Below are 21,402 nucleotides of genomic sequence, written 5' to 3'. Positions count from 1 at the left end.
CCCCCCTCATTTAAAGTTTTTCATCTGTTTACAATTTCAGAAGGAATCCTCTCTGGTCAGGTGTATTGCACACCTTAGATGTCATCTTTATTGCAGCAACAGTTATATGTAAATTAGATGCAAATTATGAAATAGTGGAGCGTCAACATCCATTCATGTAGAAAATGTGAGTGGAGAAAACACTTTTGTATGTATATGAAATTAAGTGTGTATATGTGCGTGGTTTTATAGAATTTGAAGATTATCCATACACAGTATGATGTTAGAGCGATGTTCTGATTAGAAGCCTTCAATGTTACACACATACCACCCACACAAATACTGTTGCAGACCATGCACATCCTTCATGGCAGTGGTATTCCCTGATGGCAGCGGCCTCTTACAGCAGTCCAACGTGCCCTGCCAAACACACACAAGCACACCCACACAGCCTAATAACCTTACATGAATTATGTGTGCATTAAGCATTCATCGGCCTGCACTGTATTCAATTCAGTCACCTAGACAGAGAATAATCAATGTGTGGAAATTTTCTCTCGGTCACAAAGTCTATCAGTAGGCGTCCATACTAAGTGGTTTGGTGCCATGAGTACCACAGCAGGGATAAAGTGGAAAGTGACCGGTGTTATCTGTGTGGGTGGTGGAAGAGCTGAGTTTTCCCTACTCTGTTTGCTTCACCTGGCAGACATGTTTTGGGTGGTTGCAGAGGGGGGTCAATGGGGAAAGCAGTAGGTTGGCGTGAAACTGGCTTTCCTCACCACCACACTGGCTCAGCGTGAGATGTATCCCTTTAGGACAGAGGCACAGGCAAGTACAGGCTGCCTCCTGAAAGCTTTCACACACACACACACACACACACACATTCAACTTAAAGCACAATCACACATAAAAGGACACACAATTATGCACCCAAATCACAAGGAACCTGTGCAGGTTAGATCATTATACCTCATTCCTAACCTTTTACATTCACCCTCCCCAGTATCCATTACCTCTCTTAATCACTCGACTCATCTTTCCAACCTGTGTTACACTTGGTGAGAGTTCAAGTCTACTTCAAAGACATAATTACTGTAGCCAGTTAGTTTGAGGAGCACATTTGAAAAACCTTCCTCTCTCGAGTCCCTGAGGTTCCACAGAGACCCTTAAGGAGCTGGTTAACAGGGGACCACCTTCCATGACATCTCCACTGCCATTGGTAGGTGAATGTGTGTGTGTGTGTGTGTGTTAAAGTACACCAAGTGCTTTATAATAACTGTGCATTCTCAATTTCGGTTTAAAGCAGTCTACTGTTTAAACCTCGACAACACAGCTTGGTTTGGCGGCAAAATAATATGTTTAGAAAAAATATCTTTAAATAAACCAGATATAATATCTTTTTAAAGGAATATGAAAGAATGTACATAATACATTAATGAAGAGAAGAGAAGAGAAGAGAAGAGAAGAGAAGAGAGGACTTCAGTAGATTTGTCTCTTGGAAGTACAGCTATCCATTAATGCTGCTCCACTTCTACTGTTGTTTCTCTACAAACCTCGAGTCTGAGTAATGCATGCCTGCACATAGACACACTCATGCACATACAAAGACACACTCCCTGGCCATGTAACAGCCTTAACCTTAACAGCCCTATCAGCCTGCCAGCACAGTCTGTTCTTTTCAGCTTCATCCTCAGGTGAGCTTTCAGCTAATACAAATGTGTGAAAGGACTTGAAGACTCTAAAAGTGACACCCTCTGGGGCAAATGTAAGACAAAAAAGAGCAAAGCCATCATCTCATAATTCATCAACTGGGCTTCACATCAACACTATGGAAATAGTTTATTTATTTATTTTTTTTAAAGTCCTGGAGGATATTGTGTCGAGTCTTTCAAGCTGCTTGCACTGTAGCATAGAAAAGTATTATTCAGCACTCGCAGATAATTCGGCAGGGACTGTCACAGTTATTAAATCTGGGGGGAAAAAAATTATGTAAACACAGCCAATGATTCACGGCTTTCACCACAGCGTCTGTACGAAGTCATTTCAGAATGCTAGCAAAAGGCTCTCATACCCTAATAGCAAGGGCCAGGGCAGAGTGACAAAAAGCTAATCATGAGCACTAAATGACAGTTCAGTGGGTCACTCTGCATAAAACCGTGTGCCTGTGTGACGCAGAATTGTTTTGCAAATGGTCACACTTGTTGAAATGCAGTTGGATTATCCTGTAGCAGACCATTCAAAGATAATATGACCACTGATAACCCAAATAAGTTGGGTGTCAACTAGGGCTGGGCAATAAAATGATAAAGATAACTACCGCTAATAACTAAAAACCTTTCCTCAATTGAAATATGAGCCATGGTCAATGTGAAATGGACAGAATTCATCTTATCCATGTTTTGACAGACAATATAAAAGGGCAGTAACAATAAGAAGAGCTTCCTGCCAAACCAATCATGTGGTTGGAACAGCGTTAGAGTCACGTCAGATTAGATTGACACACATGGCGTAGGAAGAGCAGCCGGCAGCAGCACATGTGCAGGTGAATGGGCTACTCCAGACATACGCACTAGTATGTTTGCAATGTCAGTAAGGTAAAAGACGATGTAAAATGTGAAGACAATGGAAAATGCAAAGGAAAACTTGAGCAACAGACATGACACCCTGAAAGACACAGACCCAGGCTATTTAAAGTCCAACAAAGAAGACGAGTGACATATACTGCAAACTGTGTCAAAAGCACGTTCCCCCAAAGGCAGATAACACCACAAATTCTTTTTATGCTTCTGAAGCAGTGCCATCCGTGCACAGTGCACAGTTGACTGTTTACTTGCACAATGCATTGCACAATGCAATGCACACACAATGCAAGACTTTACAGTTCCAAACACTTATGTACCATACCTTACAACAAAAAGTAAAGAAAGACACTGATATCATAATACAGTAGCATACCTTATTGTAAAATACATGACATCAATGAGAGCAGTCAAAAAATGTTCAGTTTAAGCAGCTGATGATAGTAACTGACCCTTGTTACCAAAAATATCTCTCAGCCAAATGGTAGTTTCCAGTGTATAAACAGATTATAGAGCCAAACAACTGTCACACTATCACATAGAAATGGTCAAGTTACACACTTGGTCCATCAGCTGTACGAGCATCAATGCCCACTTTATTGAGGCAGTACTGCACTTCTTTTTTCTTTTCTTTCTTTCTTTTTTTAAGTTTATTTTTAAGTTTATTTATTGTTAGCACTGTAGCACACCTGAGTTAATATGTCATTTTTTATGGTCTCCTTTGATTGCATCTATTTATATCTGGATTTGTTTCCCAATAATTTAAAACAGCCTGAATATGAGTTTATCTATATATATAGTATATTTACAGTATATTATATAAATATACTGTTCATGAGCAAGTATATTTTTTTCAGATGTTTTTGTATCCATATCTACATCTACATTTATTTACTGGCCAAAGAATTTAGTTGACACTGTAACACTAGAAGCCTTTTACTGTTCAGAATTAAGATTTTACTTTCACATATGTATGTATACCATTGCATACAGTTGCAGACAGGCAGGTACACACACACACACACTTCCCTCACTGGCAGCTAAACAGTTGTTATTCAGAACAACTTACAACTTTTTATGAGCGATATCAGATATCAGTAAAACTCCCATTTCAACAAGAACAATTACATTTTTATGAACAGTTACCATAAACGTTAACCCGACTGGCAAATATATTAATATTAGCTGTTTAACTGTTCGCAACCAATAACCAACAGCAAAATCAGCCATCTGTAATCAGGTAAGGTAGTGGCTAGCAGCAATGTCTAATTAATCAAACAACAATGCCAATGTTGACGTGAGACAGGAAATGTTATCAGCGGTGTTATCAGTGTAATGTTAATTGACAGTGTTCATTTAACAAGATAACGAAAATATTTAAGTCTAAACAGTGTTTGTCTTACAATGTCAAATTTTAACTAAACTCCCGTTTTATTGTGTTTTTCAGAAAACATGAGCTCTGACCTTGACCTTGAAATCAATGTCACCTTGACCTTGGCTCAAACAAGATTTTAAGTAGATGTGCCTATGGTATCAATTTGAGGAACCTAGGTGACTTCCTTCTTGAGTTATCGCGTTCATAAGATTTTTAGTAAACTTGACTTCTGCCTTTGACCTTTATGTCGCTGAGATTTAAACTCGTCTGAGATGTTTAATAGATGCACCTATCGTATCATTTTCAAAATCCTAAATCGACTGATTCTCAACTTATTACATTCACAAATTTGGGTGTCCACACCGCTCCTCTGCTTGTCTGTCCCACAGGGTAATAACAGTACCCCATCAGCCTTTTACAACTGAGGGGTAAAAATGTATTGAGTGTCAAGCATTTTCCTGGGTGTCCATGCTAAATTTAAAATGATAATATATTCGAATCTGCAGATTATTAATCTATTAAAGGAAAATATGTGACATCCACAGTGACATTATGGGTTCTATTTTTTGTAAAGGTATACTTCCTCTTTTCATTTGTCAAATGTCATGACTGGAAAGGCATGACATTTTCTCATAATTTGAACAAATGACAAACTATGTTCCATTTACCTAATTCATCTAATGTAAGACTAGGCAACAGGACACAAACTTGTAACAGCTCAAATTGTTACGTAATACAGCTATGGATTTATTTCCATTTCACTTGTTGTCTAAAAAACTTTCTTCTAAATATTACAGCTTTTATCTGACCAACATTATTTAACTAGGCATTAACAGCTCCACACTGATAATCACAGGGAACTTAAAACCTCGGTAAAAAATTGTGAATGTTTAAATCACAATTTTGGACTGTTTTTAGAATTGTTACAGCTCTACTTACTACACACTGTTAAAAAAAATCCTAGAAAAACAGTAATATTCCGGCAGCTGGGGCGCCAAAATAATACCATAAAATAACAGAAAATAACTTTCTCATAAAAATACGGTTATTTTCAGTAATGACAATACAGTTTGTTGCCCTAATTTTACATAGGATTTTGCCTTTTTCAAGTGCTTTTAGACATTAAATTAGGAACATGTTAATGTGATTAAACAATGAAATTACCTATAAACAAGGTCAATGAATGTGGCAATATGAATAATAATACTTAAATGTACAGAAATATACAGTTAACAGTTGGTTTAAATAATAATGGATTGCATGCCCTGGGACAGACTGACAGAGGCGAGGCTGCCATATCGCACCATCGGCCCCTCTGGCCATCACCAGTAGGCGGTAGGTGAAGAGTCGTGACCAAGGACACAACGACCGAGAGTGTCCGAGCCGGGACTCGAACCGGCAACCTTCTGATTACAAGGCGAACTGCCAACTCTTGAGCCACAATCGCCCTAAATAGCAATAATTATTATTATTTGATGTAAAAAAAAGTTTATGAGAATCATTTTATATATTTTTCCATAGCATTACATTTGAATTTAACAGTTCAATCTTTCAAATAACGGACACATATTTGTGAAATCATGATACATTTGTGAATGTACTTTAACGATCTAAATATGCATATGTACAGACAGATACATTTAAAAAACAAAATTATGTTTTATTACATTACAGTGATTTTATGTTAATTTACATTTGAAATGTGAAATCAGTCTATTTATGTAAATTTAATGATATTCTAGAAGAACAGAACAAAACTGTCAAATACACAGTAAAATACTTTTATATTAGGATTTTTTTTTTTTTTTTACAGTGCACAATAAATAGATATTCAGTCCTGACTGTTTCTCTTGGCACAAATAATTCTTGTTTTGAAGAATAATTTAGTTTGAATGGGATTTCTAGGGACACTGGTCTGGGGTATACAGTAACAAGAAGCACTTGTTTACAAAAAAACTCTAGAAAGGCAAAAGAAGGCTACAGTAGAATGCTGCTGCATTGAGCCATCCCACACACACCACCCCTCAGCTCAACATCACTAAACCAGTGAGTAACAAATGAAAATGCCGGTTTACTCGTTTCAGACTTTCTAATCTCATAACAAATGTTTTAGTACAGATAAGCTCAGAGAAACAGAGTACTCACTTTCAACCACTGCATACAGCTACCAAACAAATCCTGACATATTACATTCATCATTTTAATAATGCAGTAACATTAGACAAGTAGTTGCAACATGTTCACAATATAGTAGCTAGCAGTTTGTTTCTCACTTTGAAGCACATCCAGTTGGAAGATATTTGGCTCTCTTTTTCAATATTTAATTTGCAGTTTGAGTTGGATTCCCACAGTTAATCCCACAGTTTGGTTTCCAGCATCGGGCTGTGTCTTTTTAAGGCTATTATTATGGTTTCCTAACTGCTATACTCTTCAAAAGTAGTGTTAAGTGCTGGATGATGGCTTTGCGGCAAAAGCAAAACACTTTATTGTCTGTATCACAATGACATTTATATTTTCTACACCTGTGCAGCTCGTTCAGCTGGGCACACACAGCAAACAAGGCAAGAAAAAGAGTTCACCAATGTGTCTATATAGACCTTTCTGTCAAATGAATGTTTTGTCACTGCCCATTATTATTCTAGGGTTCTCCTTACTGACAAAATCAGAGCAAGGTAGAGTATAGCATATACTTAAATTCAATGCTATGGTATCTTCGCACAGTCCATTGTTGCATATCAGCGCTTTAATCACCATTTATACCAGAAAATCTCATTAAAGCAATGACTCATTTTGGCCAGACTGAGAATAAAAATAATCTATTTCAATTCTGCTTCAGTTTTTTTTGCATGCTGGCTTCTTACACGGAAATGTAGATGGGTGTGAAGTCATATGGTGATTCAGTTATTTGACACGTTCAGCAAATGTCACCCTGCAACACTACTTCCTGCCAATCATGTGACTAGTAGGAAGTCATGTTGGGTTCTACTGAACATTATATGTGCATTACATATAGCTTTTAATGAAACTGATTACAGCATGCACATATGACCAACCAGTGGCTCCAACATTAAGAAGAGAAGTGGCAATACATGGTGCAGATGACAAGTCTGCAGTTAAAAGGTACTTCAACAAATCTGGGTCCTCCTGAGACCTCCTGTGCAATTCTGTGCTACAGACAAGGTTCTCCAACTCTTTAAACAAAAATTGGACTCCTGAGATGTTGCAAGGCTCAATTGTCTTCTCACTCCATTGCGCTGTTTTCAGCAGCACCTGCCATAAGCAAGGTTCCCACAAAGAAACAGTATTCTGTTTTGCTGCACACCATGTTTATCCCCTCGGCCATCCCTGATGCACCCTCGTGTCTACTTCATTTGAGCAGGAACAGCTTGCTCCATCTCAGAATATTTTATAGGGATGGGTCTGTTGGTGGAATTGTGACTCTCTGGCTCCATTCATATATCATGTCAATGTGTAAATGATGACTTATGAGTTTCCCATTTTGATACATCCTGTCTGCGCCTTCTGTTTTTAAGCATGCAGACTGACTGTTTTATTTCCAATCCATGCAATTAATAAATTCAAATAGATAAAAGAAACAACATGAGCATTACAGCATGTTCTAGAGCCCAGGAGCTTCCAAATGTTGAAGCAGAATGTCAGCATCAAATTATTAAAGCCAGTGAAGAGGACGGATAGTTTGTGCTCATACTCCTACTGTTCATAGGTTCCCCACAAGCTTAATGCTAGTAAAAGTGTTTTGTAGCTGTAATAAACAGCATGTAGTGATGTTTTGCATGAGTGGATAACCTTGATATACGTCTGTTTATATTTCCCCCCTACTTTACTTTGGGTTTATTTGGTTTATTTAATAAAAAAATAATAAATCTAACTGAATCTCTCTTCTTATATATTGTGGGCTGGATCTGTAAGCACCAACAACTTGCAAGTGTAAACTTGAACCACTTTTATCTTAAATATTAAAGACAAATTAGCTCAGTGAAAATCCCAGTGCCCTCTCTGTAGCTCTGTCAATACTTAATTTATTTTCTGCTGTCTCAGGAAAGAAAGACGCATATTTAAAATCCTCTAATTGTTTCTTCATCACCACGATTCGAGTGTAATTAGATGTTAAAATGTGGTAAATTCAGCAGTGTTTCTATACCACTGATTCAACAATACATAATCTTCACTTTACCACTTAAAACACATAAATAGGTGCTGTTTCCATATGACCAAATTAAAAAGGCGTTTAGTAGTAAGTCATGGCTTGTCTATTTATTAATAACAACACAGATATGAGTGTAAAAACCAGCACTCTCATGTCTGGGGAGAAAACAAATACCTCAAGAATGTTGGTAAATTGTTAAGAAGGAACAGGCTGGAGTTTATATTCAGCTCAGATCGGTTTTCATAGTGGATATAAGGCCCTGTCTTCAAAAAAAAAAAAAAAAAAAAATCAAAAAACTCTGTTCACCTTTGTTAAAATCACTGATATCACAGACTGTGGCTTATTGTTCTTGGTGTAATCCGAAACCAATTCTCTGTGTTTAGAACACAGTAAGTAACAGTAAGTAAAAAGGCTTTGTTGAATTTGGAGGATTACTCACAAGGACCAAACCCTGTGGCACAAAAACAGTTTAAAGTAGAACTTCCCTGCTTTACACAAGAGAAACTTCCAGAAGAAATAAATAAAAAATTTAAAAACAAATAAATAAAACCCGAGTGGAGAGTGAGGTGAAACAACAGGACCACAGCATGAGTCACCAACAAATCTATAATTTACAAACTAGCTCCCTGCCATGTACAGAACTGGTATATGAGAAGGAAAGTAGAAAAATGTGGGTTAAAAAGGACAGAGGTGTGTGATGAGAAAAAAGAAGATCACACTGATGAGTGGTGAATGGACATTTTCTTTCAGGGCTAAGCTATGTAGATCAGATCCCCTGAGACAGAGAGGTATGAAGTGACTGCCCCCTACCCCTACCTCCATCCAAATCACACATACAAACACATCCACAGCAAACACAGCAACGCGAAACTTCATTAAAAAGGTCATCTGCAGATCATGTCATCATCAACTACTGCCAGGAACAGTGTTCCCCTCACGTGATTGCACTCCTTTCACTCTTCATCCACATCTCATTACTACATGAATGAAACAGTTTAGCCTTGAGATTTCTTATACTATGCTTTCCGTGTTTATTCCAGAATGTCATTATGAGTTATGCCATGTCTTTCTTTTAATTTAATCAAGTGGGCCCTAAGGTGCTTTAATTACATACTGTGGTAATTTGGGGAAGGTGGTAGTGGTGGTGGCAGATGTAGTCCGGGGAATCCGCATTCCCTAGTTTAGTTACAATATCTTTGGAAATCTCAACAAATGCATTAGTATCTTGATCTGCTGTGCTGCCTTTGAACAGTAGCCTATTTGAAGCAAATACATAAATATGCATGATCATCCAGGCTTGATTGGGATCTTCGGGGCATTTAAAAAGATGCTCTAATAGCTCAAGAAGTGCAGACATTTCTGTACCTGAGCTCTTTCTCACCTTCTCAAAAGGTACCTGATCTGGGCTGAACTTAAAGGGGGTGTAAGGGTAACGGGGTAAGGGGTAATGCCATTAAATATTGTATCTGACCGGAGTACATCGAAGCATCCACGCGTCCTTTTTTGCTGCATTTGTGTGTGTGTGTGTGTGTGTGTGTGTGTGTGTGTGTGTGTGTGTGACAAGTCGCTGAGGCGTGCACACACAAATACCGCATTCATCCAGTTTTATATGGTGATGGTGCCCCCGCAGCGGCCAACGGGCGCAACTTTCCTCCTCCTCCTGGATCGAGGAGAGGATAGAGAGACTCCATTCAACACACACATACATATACACACACACACTTTATGAATCTCCCTCCATCCTGACCCTCAGCAATCAGCCTGAGAGGAGGTTTGCATTCATTTGATTATCAAGAGAAAACGAAGGCGAAAATTTCGATAAATGTTAAGTATCAGCTGCATACCAAACACATTGCCTCAAATGTTTAATGCTGATGAAAAAAATATTTTTAAATTATTTTCTCTTTCATTAACAGAAGCTCATCCTGAACAGTGACAGAAATGCACGCTCACAAACAGTCTGCAGGTGGTAAACGATCGACCGACGGTAACGAATATCAGTTATTTGTCATATTTCAAAAGCAAGTCAGTATTTTTAAGAAAAACAAGAACCACTGAGCCTTTTCACCTAAAGGTTTCTTTTCTAAAGCAAGTATTTTGCGCAGCTTGGTCGGCGAGAGTGCGCAGCTCTGTGCGTTCATGCGCTTGGAACGGAGTGAGAGAGTCAAAAGTGGCAGACAGAAGAAGACGAGATGCTGCTTTCTGCTGTGCACGGGACGCTCATCAAGGCGCAGATCCTCCCATGACTTACATCTTAGACTAAGAAGAAACAGGGTCATTTGGAGATGTTTAATGGCATTCGTTATTTCAACCACATAAACTTGTCCTCGACCACGTCTTGTAAATAATTCTGCAGTGTAAATCATGAAGTCAAAAAAACAAAAAACAAAATCAACCCACTGCATCACAGTTGCTGATTCTACCGGTGAATTCTCAAAGCCCACAGAAACCCGACAGAGCTCACAGAGTTAAGTATGAGCGTGTGTTTACCGTTAAGAAACGATCCCATCCGCTGTTTTTTTCCACCTCAGACAATATTCCTCTGTGCCTTAAGTCCCGTTAGGTTAAGGTCCAGTCCTTCCAAAAGCCACATAGTACCCCTGAAAAAATCCCGACGCTCAAGCGTTGGAAATAAGCCTTGGAAATAAGACTGGCGCACTTTTCACTCCAGAGGGTAGAAACTCGGGTTAAATGCGGTCCAACATTTACACACGGGCAGAAAGAAATTAAGGAAACCCTTTTAGTCCAAAACAAGTGCTCCGTTAATCCAAAATGTTTTTTTTTTATTCACAACTATAAAATTCTCCTGTGACAGAAGAAACCATTACGCTCCGGGTCTTTTGACGCGAATCGGTCTACATGTTAATGACGGTCACGTTAGAGAAAAAGAAAGAACAGTGGGATTTTTTCCCCCCATCGTCCGCTCCTCACGATTCAGGTTGCACTTGGCTGATAAAACGCCGTCCTCTCTTTCTCGCTCTCTCTTCCTCTCCCCCCTCCTCCTCCTCCTCTCCTCCAGCCCCCAGTCTCTCTCGGAAGCTTTCGTGGAGCAGAGACGCACCTAGCGGCCTAAGAGGGAACTCCACAGCCACATGAGTTTATTCCCACCCCGCCCCCTATACAGACTGCTCTTAAAGAAACATTAAAATGTGAGACTTTTTTTATGTGTGTGTAAAAAGAGGAATCAATAAAACCTTCGTGAAGTATGATTTGAAAAGTTAGACCACCATTCAGCTTGTAGCTTATATATAACAAAGAAAAAAAAAAGTAAATTCCTATGGTGGTGTACAGTAAAATATCTTTAACACCCATGCTTTATGAATAATTATAAATAATAATGTTTGAAAATATTACTATTAAAAGTAGTATTCAAAATTTATTTTTTTGTATTTTGAAGCCTGTTTCATTAAGGCTAGTACAACAACATAAAACACATTTTTTGCATTACCTTGAAAAAAAAATGTAAATACTACAAATACTGAAATTATATGTCATTCACCATTATCAACATATAGATATTTTCATGTGATTTTAAAGGCATTAGGCTGAATGTTTAAAATGTGACAATATCAATCTAGATTACATTATTATCAGCTTAGTATTCTGCTATTGTTACCACAATGTCAGTTTTAAATCCAGCTAGTTCGCATATATTACAGTTTGATTGTTAGCAGTTTACTGTATTATTACAAAAATGTTACCATAATATCAGTCAAAGGTTTTCGTTGGCATCTTTAAAAGGGTTTCTCAGTTATATTATCTTTTTTCTAGTCATTCTTATACTGTCATTTGAATTCTACCCCACTATTATAATATTAATTTTAGTAACAGGTTATTGCATGGTCATCCATTTGGAAATCACATAGAAATTTATACATGACCTTGATTAAATTATTACCATGTTCTTACTGAGGTGGAAGGTAAACTGTCACCAAAATCTCTACTCCCAGAGATTACTGGTGTCTGACTGCCAAACACAAGTCTCAGCTCTGATTTACCTTAAAGAAGTGTCTCTTTCTCAGTAGTCTGAGTTACATTCATGGGGGATATAGGTTGGCTTAATTCTAACACTTAGAAAGAAATGGAGACCTTTAGCTTTTCTCCTGTGAAGAGCTTCTGGAACTGAGAAAGTGAGAATACCAAACGAAGAGAAAATATGTCTGTGCTTTCAGTTGATCAAAAGGAACCTACTTATGTTTAATTATACACAAACAAAAGTTATACAAAAGCAAATAAAAAATCAATCAAAACCAATCCAAAATAGAAAAAAACATACCGTATTGTTCCTCCTGAACCAGTAGCTTGTTTTATACTAACCATCATCTTATTCTGTGTGACATCAATGCACATGGCAACAGCATAGCAACCACATTTTCTGTCTACTCGATCTCTCTGCTCTAAGCCCATATATGGGACACAACACAAAACTGCACATTGATATTGACATGTCCGTAATCAAAGCAAAAATCTTCAAAGATTTGAAGAGGCAACTTTTCACTATAGTAGACACAGAACAAAATGTTACCTAATAGAACATTTTACACTTGAAAACTTTATTAGAAACTGATTGACTTAAAAATACCTTCTTTAAAAAGTTAAAAAGAAACATCTCAGATTATGCAGGTAACAAAATGAGGAACAATCCTAAAACAACTTGAAAAGTGATATAAATAATAATAATCTCAAAACTCCTTTACTTTGCAGTTACATGATCTGTTTCCCCGTCTGTTTCTCTCTATGGAGCTGAGTTGGAATATCATCTTCTTTAATAGGTCTATATATATATACAATGAAGGCTTTCAGTAACAGTAAAACATATTGTAATGTTTGCTAAAGAATATGAGGAAACATAATGGCTATGCAATAGAACTACAAATGATCTAGAATAACATGTACATAGAGAAGGTGTTTCCAGGCTAGTTTAGCATACAGCTAACCTCTGCCAAGACAGCTTCACAGACTGTCTTGAAGTAGGAGCACTTTAGTTTATTTTTCTATTTGTGCAAGTTATTCCTATTTACTCTAACTATATGAACTAGCAGTAGGACTAGTAGTTGTTAGTACTCTACTACTCTTCACTAGTACACAAATGCCACAGACACACAGACGTGTGCCATATTGGCATAAGTCACATTTTGTTTCCAAATGTGCAATACAGGAAAGTTACAACATCAAAGGATATGTGAAGAATTTAGATGAGAAAAATCATGTGTTGTTACAAGCATCATCTTTCATTCTCCACCCTTTAACAAATTTACAAAACACTTCAATATGTATGCATGCAGCCATTAAACAACTAATCTATCTCATGATGGAACTGAAGCTTAACGTGAAGGGTCTGAAAACTTTCTAAATGTATGCTTTCAAACAGGAGCCACACCAGCCTCAACAAATGCCTGGAATCATGGCAGTGCAGAGGTGCAGAGCTCATGGTCTCTCAATAACTTTGTGGATGAATAAAAGGTTTCAACAAGGCTTCATGTAATGCACCTTAAAGCCACAGTGAACGGAAATGTATTTTCTTTGGATATGTCCTTGTTACAGCTACATTTTGACCCAAGGTGTCATTTTGATAAAGACAACCCTTTATAAAGTGCATACAATGTATTATTCAATTTTTTGCAACACTGTGAGTTAGTATTGTGTTTAATATGGTGAGTAATTCAAATAGCTTTAGAAGTACTATGTTTATAGGTTGTTATATTACTGCAGACAGCAATTACCCATTTACTTGCATTTATGTTTTTAATATAATAAAGCAGTGTTTCCATTTTAATAGACTCAAATTACAATCATCCATGATTTAGTGGTACTATATCTACATTTATTATCATTAAAATTAATGTAGTTTCTGGCATCTCAAATGACCGTGTGCTTATTATTTAAAGTTCAAAGTCCTATATGGTTAGACAGATACATGCAAATCATTTATGCTTCATGACTGTCTAGGACCAGAGTGTAAATATGCCCATTAGCCTGCAATGTGTTTTGTTTTTGTTTTGTTTGTTTGTTTGGCATGTGTGTGTGTTGTTTTTACATGAAAAGCTAGCAAGCTATATTTCATAACCTTTGAAATGTAGCTTGAAATAACACAGACACCTGTTAATTAGAGCTAAGTAAAAGCCTAATAAAATACTAGGATTTTAAGGACCAGGACTAAATCACTATGGATAACTTTTTAAGTTAATTTAGTCAAAATATGACAACTTCTTATTCAAATTACATCAGATTTGATACTGCACTTAATCAGGTAAACTGCCAGGTTTGAATCAGACTGGATGAAGGATTGTTGAGACACAAATTGCTTGAACTGTTATTAAGATATCATTTTTCTATTTTCAGTTCTATTACTTCCTTATGGTAACATTCTTGCACTCTTGCGAACAGTGTTAAAGCTGATGGTCTGATATTGAGTCAGCAGAGACAATGGTAATTGTGTTTCCATCCATTTAACCTCCTTCAAATGTGCCCTCTGCAGTGGTGCTGAAAAAAACAGCTCTTTTCTCGAAGAATCTAATTAGATTCAATAATTTGTGAATTACCCCGTTGATTTAAGCTACCGTATGTGTGGCAGCTAAATCCTGCATCTGCTTAAGCTCACCCCTGCTCTCACTGATCTCAGCTCAAATGCTCAACCTACTATTGTTCACATGGTTGCCAATAACATCAGGTAATCTTGAACTGACTCTCTGTTTAGAAATATTTTATGCCAACACTAATGTCAATGGAATTTTTTCACTGGAAACATGTTTTAAGCTTTGTTAGGACAGATATCTGCAATGTCCTGTAGTGGACTTCCTGCAAATTCCCAGCGCATACAGTAATGGAAAAATTTGGCCCTTATAAAACTAAAGGCATCTTCAAAGATGTTATCAGGTATAGATAGAAGGCATTATATAAGTAGACATCTGTGCTAAATATGGTCTGTAAGTCCTGAAGTCAAAATGGGATACACCCCTGGGTGGCTGAGAATGACTGAGCTAAGATTCTGTGGGACTTCCAGATATATATGGACAAACTGTTGATGGCTAACCAACCACAGATAGTAGTGGTGGACAGGCAGACGAAGACGGCTGTAGTGATAGATGTAGCTATACCAAGTGACAACAAAATTAGGATGAAGGTCAAGAAGTACCATGGGCTGAGAGAGGAGCTTGAGAAGATGTGGAGAGTGAAAGTAAAAGTGGTCCCCATGGTAATCAGAGGACTCAGGGTAGTAACCCCCAAACTGGGCAAGTGGCTCCCCAGATATGAAGAACGACACCTGAGATCTCTGTTCAAAAGAGTGCAGCTCTAGAACAGCAAAGACAGTGCTAAGCTCCCAGGCCTCGGGTAGAGGACCCAAATTTGAAGCATAAAGAATAGAATCAACTTCCTTTTATCTGATATTCCTACGACTGCACTCTTCTGGACAGGGATCTTGGATGGCGTTCTTGGGATCTGCTGGAGCCATTCGTCCAGTTTAAGTTGCCCCAGGGACCACTATTGTATTCACTCTCCACATCTTCTGTAGCTCTTCTCCTCTGCTTATCCACCACTACTATGTCCAGTTGTTTGGCCATCACCAGTTTGTCCATCTTTATCTACAAGTCCAAAAGAATCTCAGATTGGTTATACTCAATCACCCTAGGGGGGATATTCCGTGACCTCAGGATTTCCAGGCCATACTCGGCACAGATCTTCCTGTATACCATGCCAGCTATGTGGTTATGGTGTTCCATGTATGCCCTGCCTGCTGGCATTTTGCACCATGTTGTTGCGTCCTGGATTGTCTCAGGGGGATTGTTTGCACAGTCTACATCTGAGGTCTATTTTGTGTTCAGGGCTCGTTTTTTGCTGCCATGATTAGTGACACTGTGTTGTCTTTCAGTCCAGTCTAGGATTTCTTGATATCAGCCACTTCTTCTTTCTGCCGATGGGACGTGCCATGCAGGGGCCTGTTCTACTGTGATGGTTCCTGTTCTTGCTCCTCTTCTTTCTCAGTTTTCTGCTACCTGAGGTATTCACTAAGTACATGATCACTTGCATTCATCTTCCTGAGGTACTCCTAGATCTTTGTTGTTCTTTGTTTGTTTGTATGAGCCATACAGAGGTAGACATGCAGGTGTATTTCTGATCATTGTCCTGCTGCATAAGAAGTGACCTTAATTGAGCTTAAGCTTTAGAGCACAAACTGATGACCAGGCTTTCTCATCAAATACAGCAAGTCATCCAGATCTTGAAGCAGCAAAGCAGCCTCCAACTATCACACTACCATCATGTTTGAATGTTCTTTTTACGAAATGCTGTGTTAGTTTTAAACTAGTTAAACGGGACTTAAAGCTTTCAAAAAATGAAAATGTTTTTTTCACTTTGTCAGACAGGTTTTATTTAAGTCTGGGTCTGGGAGTAATCAGGCATGGGTGTGGCCAAACAGGGCCAAGTACATTTGGATAGTTTTATTCCCTTAATGAATGAAATGATCATTTAAACACTGTATTTTGTATTTAATTGGGTGATATTTGTCTAATACTGAAACATGATGAACTAAATTGTAACAAATCTGAATAAAAATCAGGTATGGAGCAAATAGTTCATTTCACTGTACCACTGAAATACTAGCAATACCTGCTTCATACAAATGGAATACATGCACTTGCAAATCCCACAAGCAATTGCAATGTCACACTTTAAACAGGTACAGTATCGCAGATACACGTGTGATGTCACACACAGAAGCGATATCTAACACGTTCAGTATACGTGCACACCGCATTTCCAGCCTTTCACAAACAGGTACAGAACTCAAAATGTCATCTATGCAAAACACCTTCAATGAAACACTCACCTCCACACACCTGCACTGTATTAAACACAGCGCACCTGCAGTGACTCGCACCTATAACACAATATCTAAGTACACCTGGGATGCCATCTGCAAATATGCACTGTTAACTCAACATTTAAAAGAAAATCCCAATGATTGCTTTAAAGTTTTGTTAAACATTTTTATGATGACACACAGTTTTTGTTTTTTGGCCACCCTCGGTGCCAACAGAGCATCGAAATTATATGAATCATTCTGTCCTTTAGAATCGCTTAGATTTCTCTCCTCTCTGTTCACCCTGAGTTTGCGTGTGTGCACGTGTGTGTGTGTGTTTGTATTTCTCCGCTGTTCGTCTCCTCACCAAAGCACACTAGAGCAGACGAGTGATAGTAGAAGCAACAAAAAAACCACTTAAATAAGGGTTTTTTTTTTGTCAATTAAATAATCACACTTACTTTACTGTAGGTGTAGTAAGGGTATCCCAACAATTATTAACTGACCTAAAACCAAAGACTGGTGTGGTGTTAAACACAAACTTCTTACAGCCAAAATATCTGCTTTTTAAAAAATGGATCCAAACTGGACGCAACATCGCTGGCAAGGATGCTAGAAGCTCTGCTACTGACTGCAGGTATGCTAGTTCACCTGACTATCCAGTAGCATCCCTACTGATACAGACACTTCTCATTACCATTGGTGAACATGAACACAGCTTAGTCAGAACCAGAAATTCTTTATTGGCCATGCCTAAATCCTGGCCTATCCGTAAAAGGTCTTTTCTTTAACAGGACAGATTATGTTACAGTTATAAAATGAAAACCATGTCCACTTCACCACTAATTTGTTTGCTTATTTCCTTTTCCCTTCCCAGCCTCTTCTCTGTCAAAATCCTATGTCGTCATGCTGTGCCTTTGCTTCCGTAAGCTCCTCCAAGTTGATAGCTTCTAAGCAAATCACTGGTTCTCCCATTGGCATGAAAATGAAAAAGACTGCTGGAAAAAGAATCTTTTGGCTGCCTGTCTGTAGCCTCTGCAGTCTGGTGAAAATGGGAAACAAAAATATTGTAAAGATTCAATGTAGAACCTTGTCTAATGCAATTAGGCAGCATACTAATACAAAGTGAACTGAAAGTAGGTCATCAGGTTAGTTAATACTTTTAGAAGCACAGAATGTACTTTTTCATGTACTTTGTACATTCTGAATCACTATTTGTTTTAATCAAGAGGTTAACTAAAAATCCAGCTGATTTTCTTACTGTATTCATTTTGTTCTTCCTTCTGTCCACACAGGCAGAACATTTTAATTAGATATAGACAGATTTTAAACATTTTATATACAATATGTATATTTCTTTACATATTTTTAATCATTAATCTGTATTTATTAAAATACCATTGTATCCCAGACAAAAACTGACTGAAAAACTCTGTGTTAAACATTTTGTCATACTGTGAGACGTAGCTGCTGATTTTCAAGTTAGATCAAAGAAATACATGTGGCTGCTGCAGCACATGATATCACTGCTACTGTCAAAGTTATTCACGGTCTCCTCCTCCTCGTGTTTCAGTGGAAGGAAGAAACAAGCCTACATTGAAATCTTGTTTGTTTTGCTGCAAGCTGGTATTAGATATCTCACAAGGCTTTGCTCACACGCTCTCGTGTGACATAAAAATTAGATTGCAGTTTGACAGTTTGGAGACAAGTTTTAATTGCAGGGCTTCCTGAAAAAAAGGTCTTTCTCACTATACTAACTGCACTGTCCAAATGAATGACAACAGAAAGCCGCATGCTGCAATTAAAAAAAAATAATTTTTTTTTTTTTTTTTTTACTTTCAGCCAGCAGTGTTTCCCTAAATCAACTTTTTAACCTGAACAAAATGATCTCCATGTGGGTCTAAAGGGAATCCATTATTACTTGTATGGATGAGGATACTAGAGTATATTCTGCTGTAAACCAAAGCATTCTGGTTAGTTGTTTTCAAAGCATTAGACACTGCTCTTTATTTTGTCAAGAGCAGTGTTTAATGCATTTGTTACTCTACTTTGAAAGTCTCTTCACAAAAATTAGGTATAAAACAGCCATTAGATCTATCTCACTTACTGTAAGGTGCTGTGACAATGTGAGCTACATTGTTATCCCACATGCATGATCTTGAGTTAGTTTCAATTTAACTCAAGTCCATTTTAATTATATAGCACGAAATCAAAATGAGAGTTGCCTCAAAGTACTTTATATTTTAAGTATTGTAAGGTAAAGCCCCTAAAATAACACAGAAAACCGCAACAATCATATGGCTGCTTTTAGGCAAATGCTGTGGCGAAAGTAGGAAGGAAAAACTCCCTTTAAACAGGAAGAAACCTCATGCAGAATGAAGAAGAGGTGGGGCAGGAGGGGCGGTGATCTGCCTCAACTGATAGGTAGTGAGGGGAGGAAGACAGGACACAGACAAGCTGTGGAAGAGAGCCAAGTCTTCCTTCGGCTTTAGGTTCTGTTTGAAATGCTTGACAGGAAATCGGATTGCTTTGGACATCCCATTTCCTGCACCTTTTTGACATTAGATTAGGGAGCATATGTACAACTATGCATCTGAAATCCCAAAACAGACAATTTGACATGCACTTTGTTTTGTGCATGGCCAGTGGTGCAGAGGTGAGAAAGTACATTGGGTTCTCTCCCTAGCTTTCCATGTGACATTTTTTGTACTGCAACTCCAATTTGAATATCTTTCTGAATAGACTGAGCCTGTCTGAAAATATCTGACACATTTCCTCCTCATTATGACAGCTTTCGCATCAGTTATTTATAGTTTCCAGTCTAGTAACTGGAGTGGAGACTTGAAGGGCAAAACATAATTCCAACAGACCAGTGAGCAGTGGACTCTCCACAGAATCGTCACACAAGCGTGTAAATTTTCCATCAGTTTCAAGTCACAAGAATTTAAAACAATTCTCAAAAGAAAACAAACTATTAACTATAAGCCATATAGCTTATTACAACATCTAAATCACTAAAAAGTAAAAATACACGACTTAACATGTTGAGAAAAGTCACCACTGAAGTCACCATTAATGCTTACATAATAGTGAAAAACAGCTTTCATACCAGGAAGCTTCTTTCTTATGTTTACCACTTGCAGCATAAGCAATAACTTGATATGCCTGCCAGATAAGCACCAATTAGCCATGGCCCAGGCCTGGATGTATTTTATCAATGACATAATAGTACTTATTTGTCAGTACTTATTAGTCTCAGCTGGACCAAACAATTCTTCGCTACAGTTGATCAATCACTCACACTAGGAGCTGGCAACACAAAGACTGGAGAAATTTATCAGCCTGCAGTGCATAAGACTAAATGAGTGACAATGCATGTGCGTGACTGTGTGTGCATTTGGAAGATAGAGTTGGTGAGTCAGTCTGTGTTTGCATGTATGTGTATGTGTCTCCAGGCTTTTTCTGGGAGAGGCCAGATGTTAGTGGAGACAGAGAGAGTCTGGGGACTGGTCGCCCCTGCCAAGTAAACACACATACATACAGTGTTCAGTCTGGCATATCCTCTCTTCTAAATGTACCTTACACACAAATATATACATTTAATTGAAGATCTCAGACTAATTGCCAGATTCATAAAGGAAACCAAAGCTGATATTACAGTTTATGACCACAAGTTGCAAAATGCAATACTCCAGATTCTAATGTGGATCCCAAACCCTCTACAGGTCCTCCTTCGGTACATCCATGAATTTTGTCTGTGGTTTTCTCCTGCTTGGCAACTCAATTGTCAAAATTTCCCCAATATATTCACATCCCTCTTCTACACATGTCCAAACCATCTCAACATTGTGCGTTCAGATGGTTATTAGAAAAATAAGGAAAAATGTTTCAAAGAAAAATAATTTAGTAGTAGGCAGAGTAGTAATTTTCCTGTACTCTGAGTTGTTTTGCTTACAGAAACTAAAGTTCCAGAATAGATTTTTTTTCTTAAGATTTCCCTAAGCCTTAAGATTTTTTTTTTTAGATAATACACTAAAAATGATTTAAAAGGAGAGGACTTGTATTCAGTGGCCAGAATGAGATCGAGCTGGAAAGGATGCGCAGCGGCTTGGGGGGATTAAGGATAGATATGGAAATGTACTCACAAGTGAAGAGAGTGTGCTGAGAAGGTGGAAAGAGTGCTTCAAGAAGCTGATGAATGAAGAAAATTAAAGTATAGAAAACAGAAGAATTCCTTAATCAGGAAGTGCAGGGATTAGTAAGGGGAACTGAGAACTGCAATGAAGAGGAAAGGTGGTCCAGATGACACACGTGTCTTTTTTGACCAGATTGTTTAACACAGTCTTGTAGAGTGAGAGGATGCCGGAGGAATGGAGAGGAAGTGGTACAGAATTTCAAGAGCAATGGTAATGTTCAGAGCTGTAGTGACTACAGAGGGATAAAGTTAATGAGCCATGAAGATGTGACCTTGAAGACCATGATGATGGAAAGAGTTGTTGAG

At 38.0% G+C, this 21,402-nt stretch overlaps 1 protein-coding gene across 3 annotated transcripts in view; it reads right to left on the bottom strand.

Annotated features, from left to right (window-relative positions):
- The window catches only part of nlgn1 (neuroligin 1), a 292,800-nt gene extending 281,701 nt beyond the window's left edge, over nucleotides 1-11,099 (bottom strand). For 2 of the 3 annotated variants that reach the window (XM_025903036.1, XM_025903037.1), the window contains exon 1: nucleotides 10,592-11,098. The gene's annotated coding sequence lies outside the window, so the exon portion shown is untranslated. Of the gene's footprint in view, nucleotides 1-10,591 lie in introns of all 3 variants that reach the window. The other variant, XM_025903035.1, reaches the window with a different exon arrangement.
- Between the last annotated feature and the right edge of the window lie 10,303 nt (nucleotides 11,100-21,402).

The sequence above is a fragment of the Oreochromis niloticus genome, linkage group LG23 (assembly GCF_001858045.2).
Source record: "Oreochromis niloticus isolate F11D_XX linkage group LG23, O_niloticus_UMD_NMBU, whole genome shotgun sequence".
Taxonomy (NCBI): Eukaryota; Metazoa; Chordata; class Actinopteri; order Cichliformes; family Cichlidae; genus Oreochromis; species Oreochromis niloticus.
Note: the sequence above shows the minus strand (reverse complement) of the source record. Positions and strands in the feature narration are given on the sequence as shown.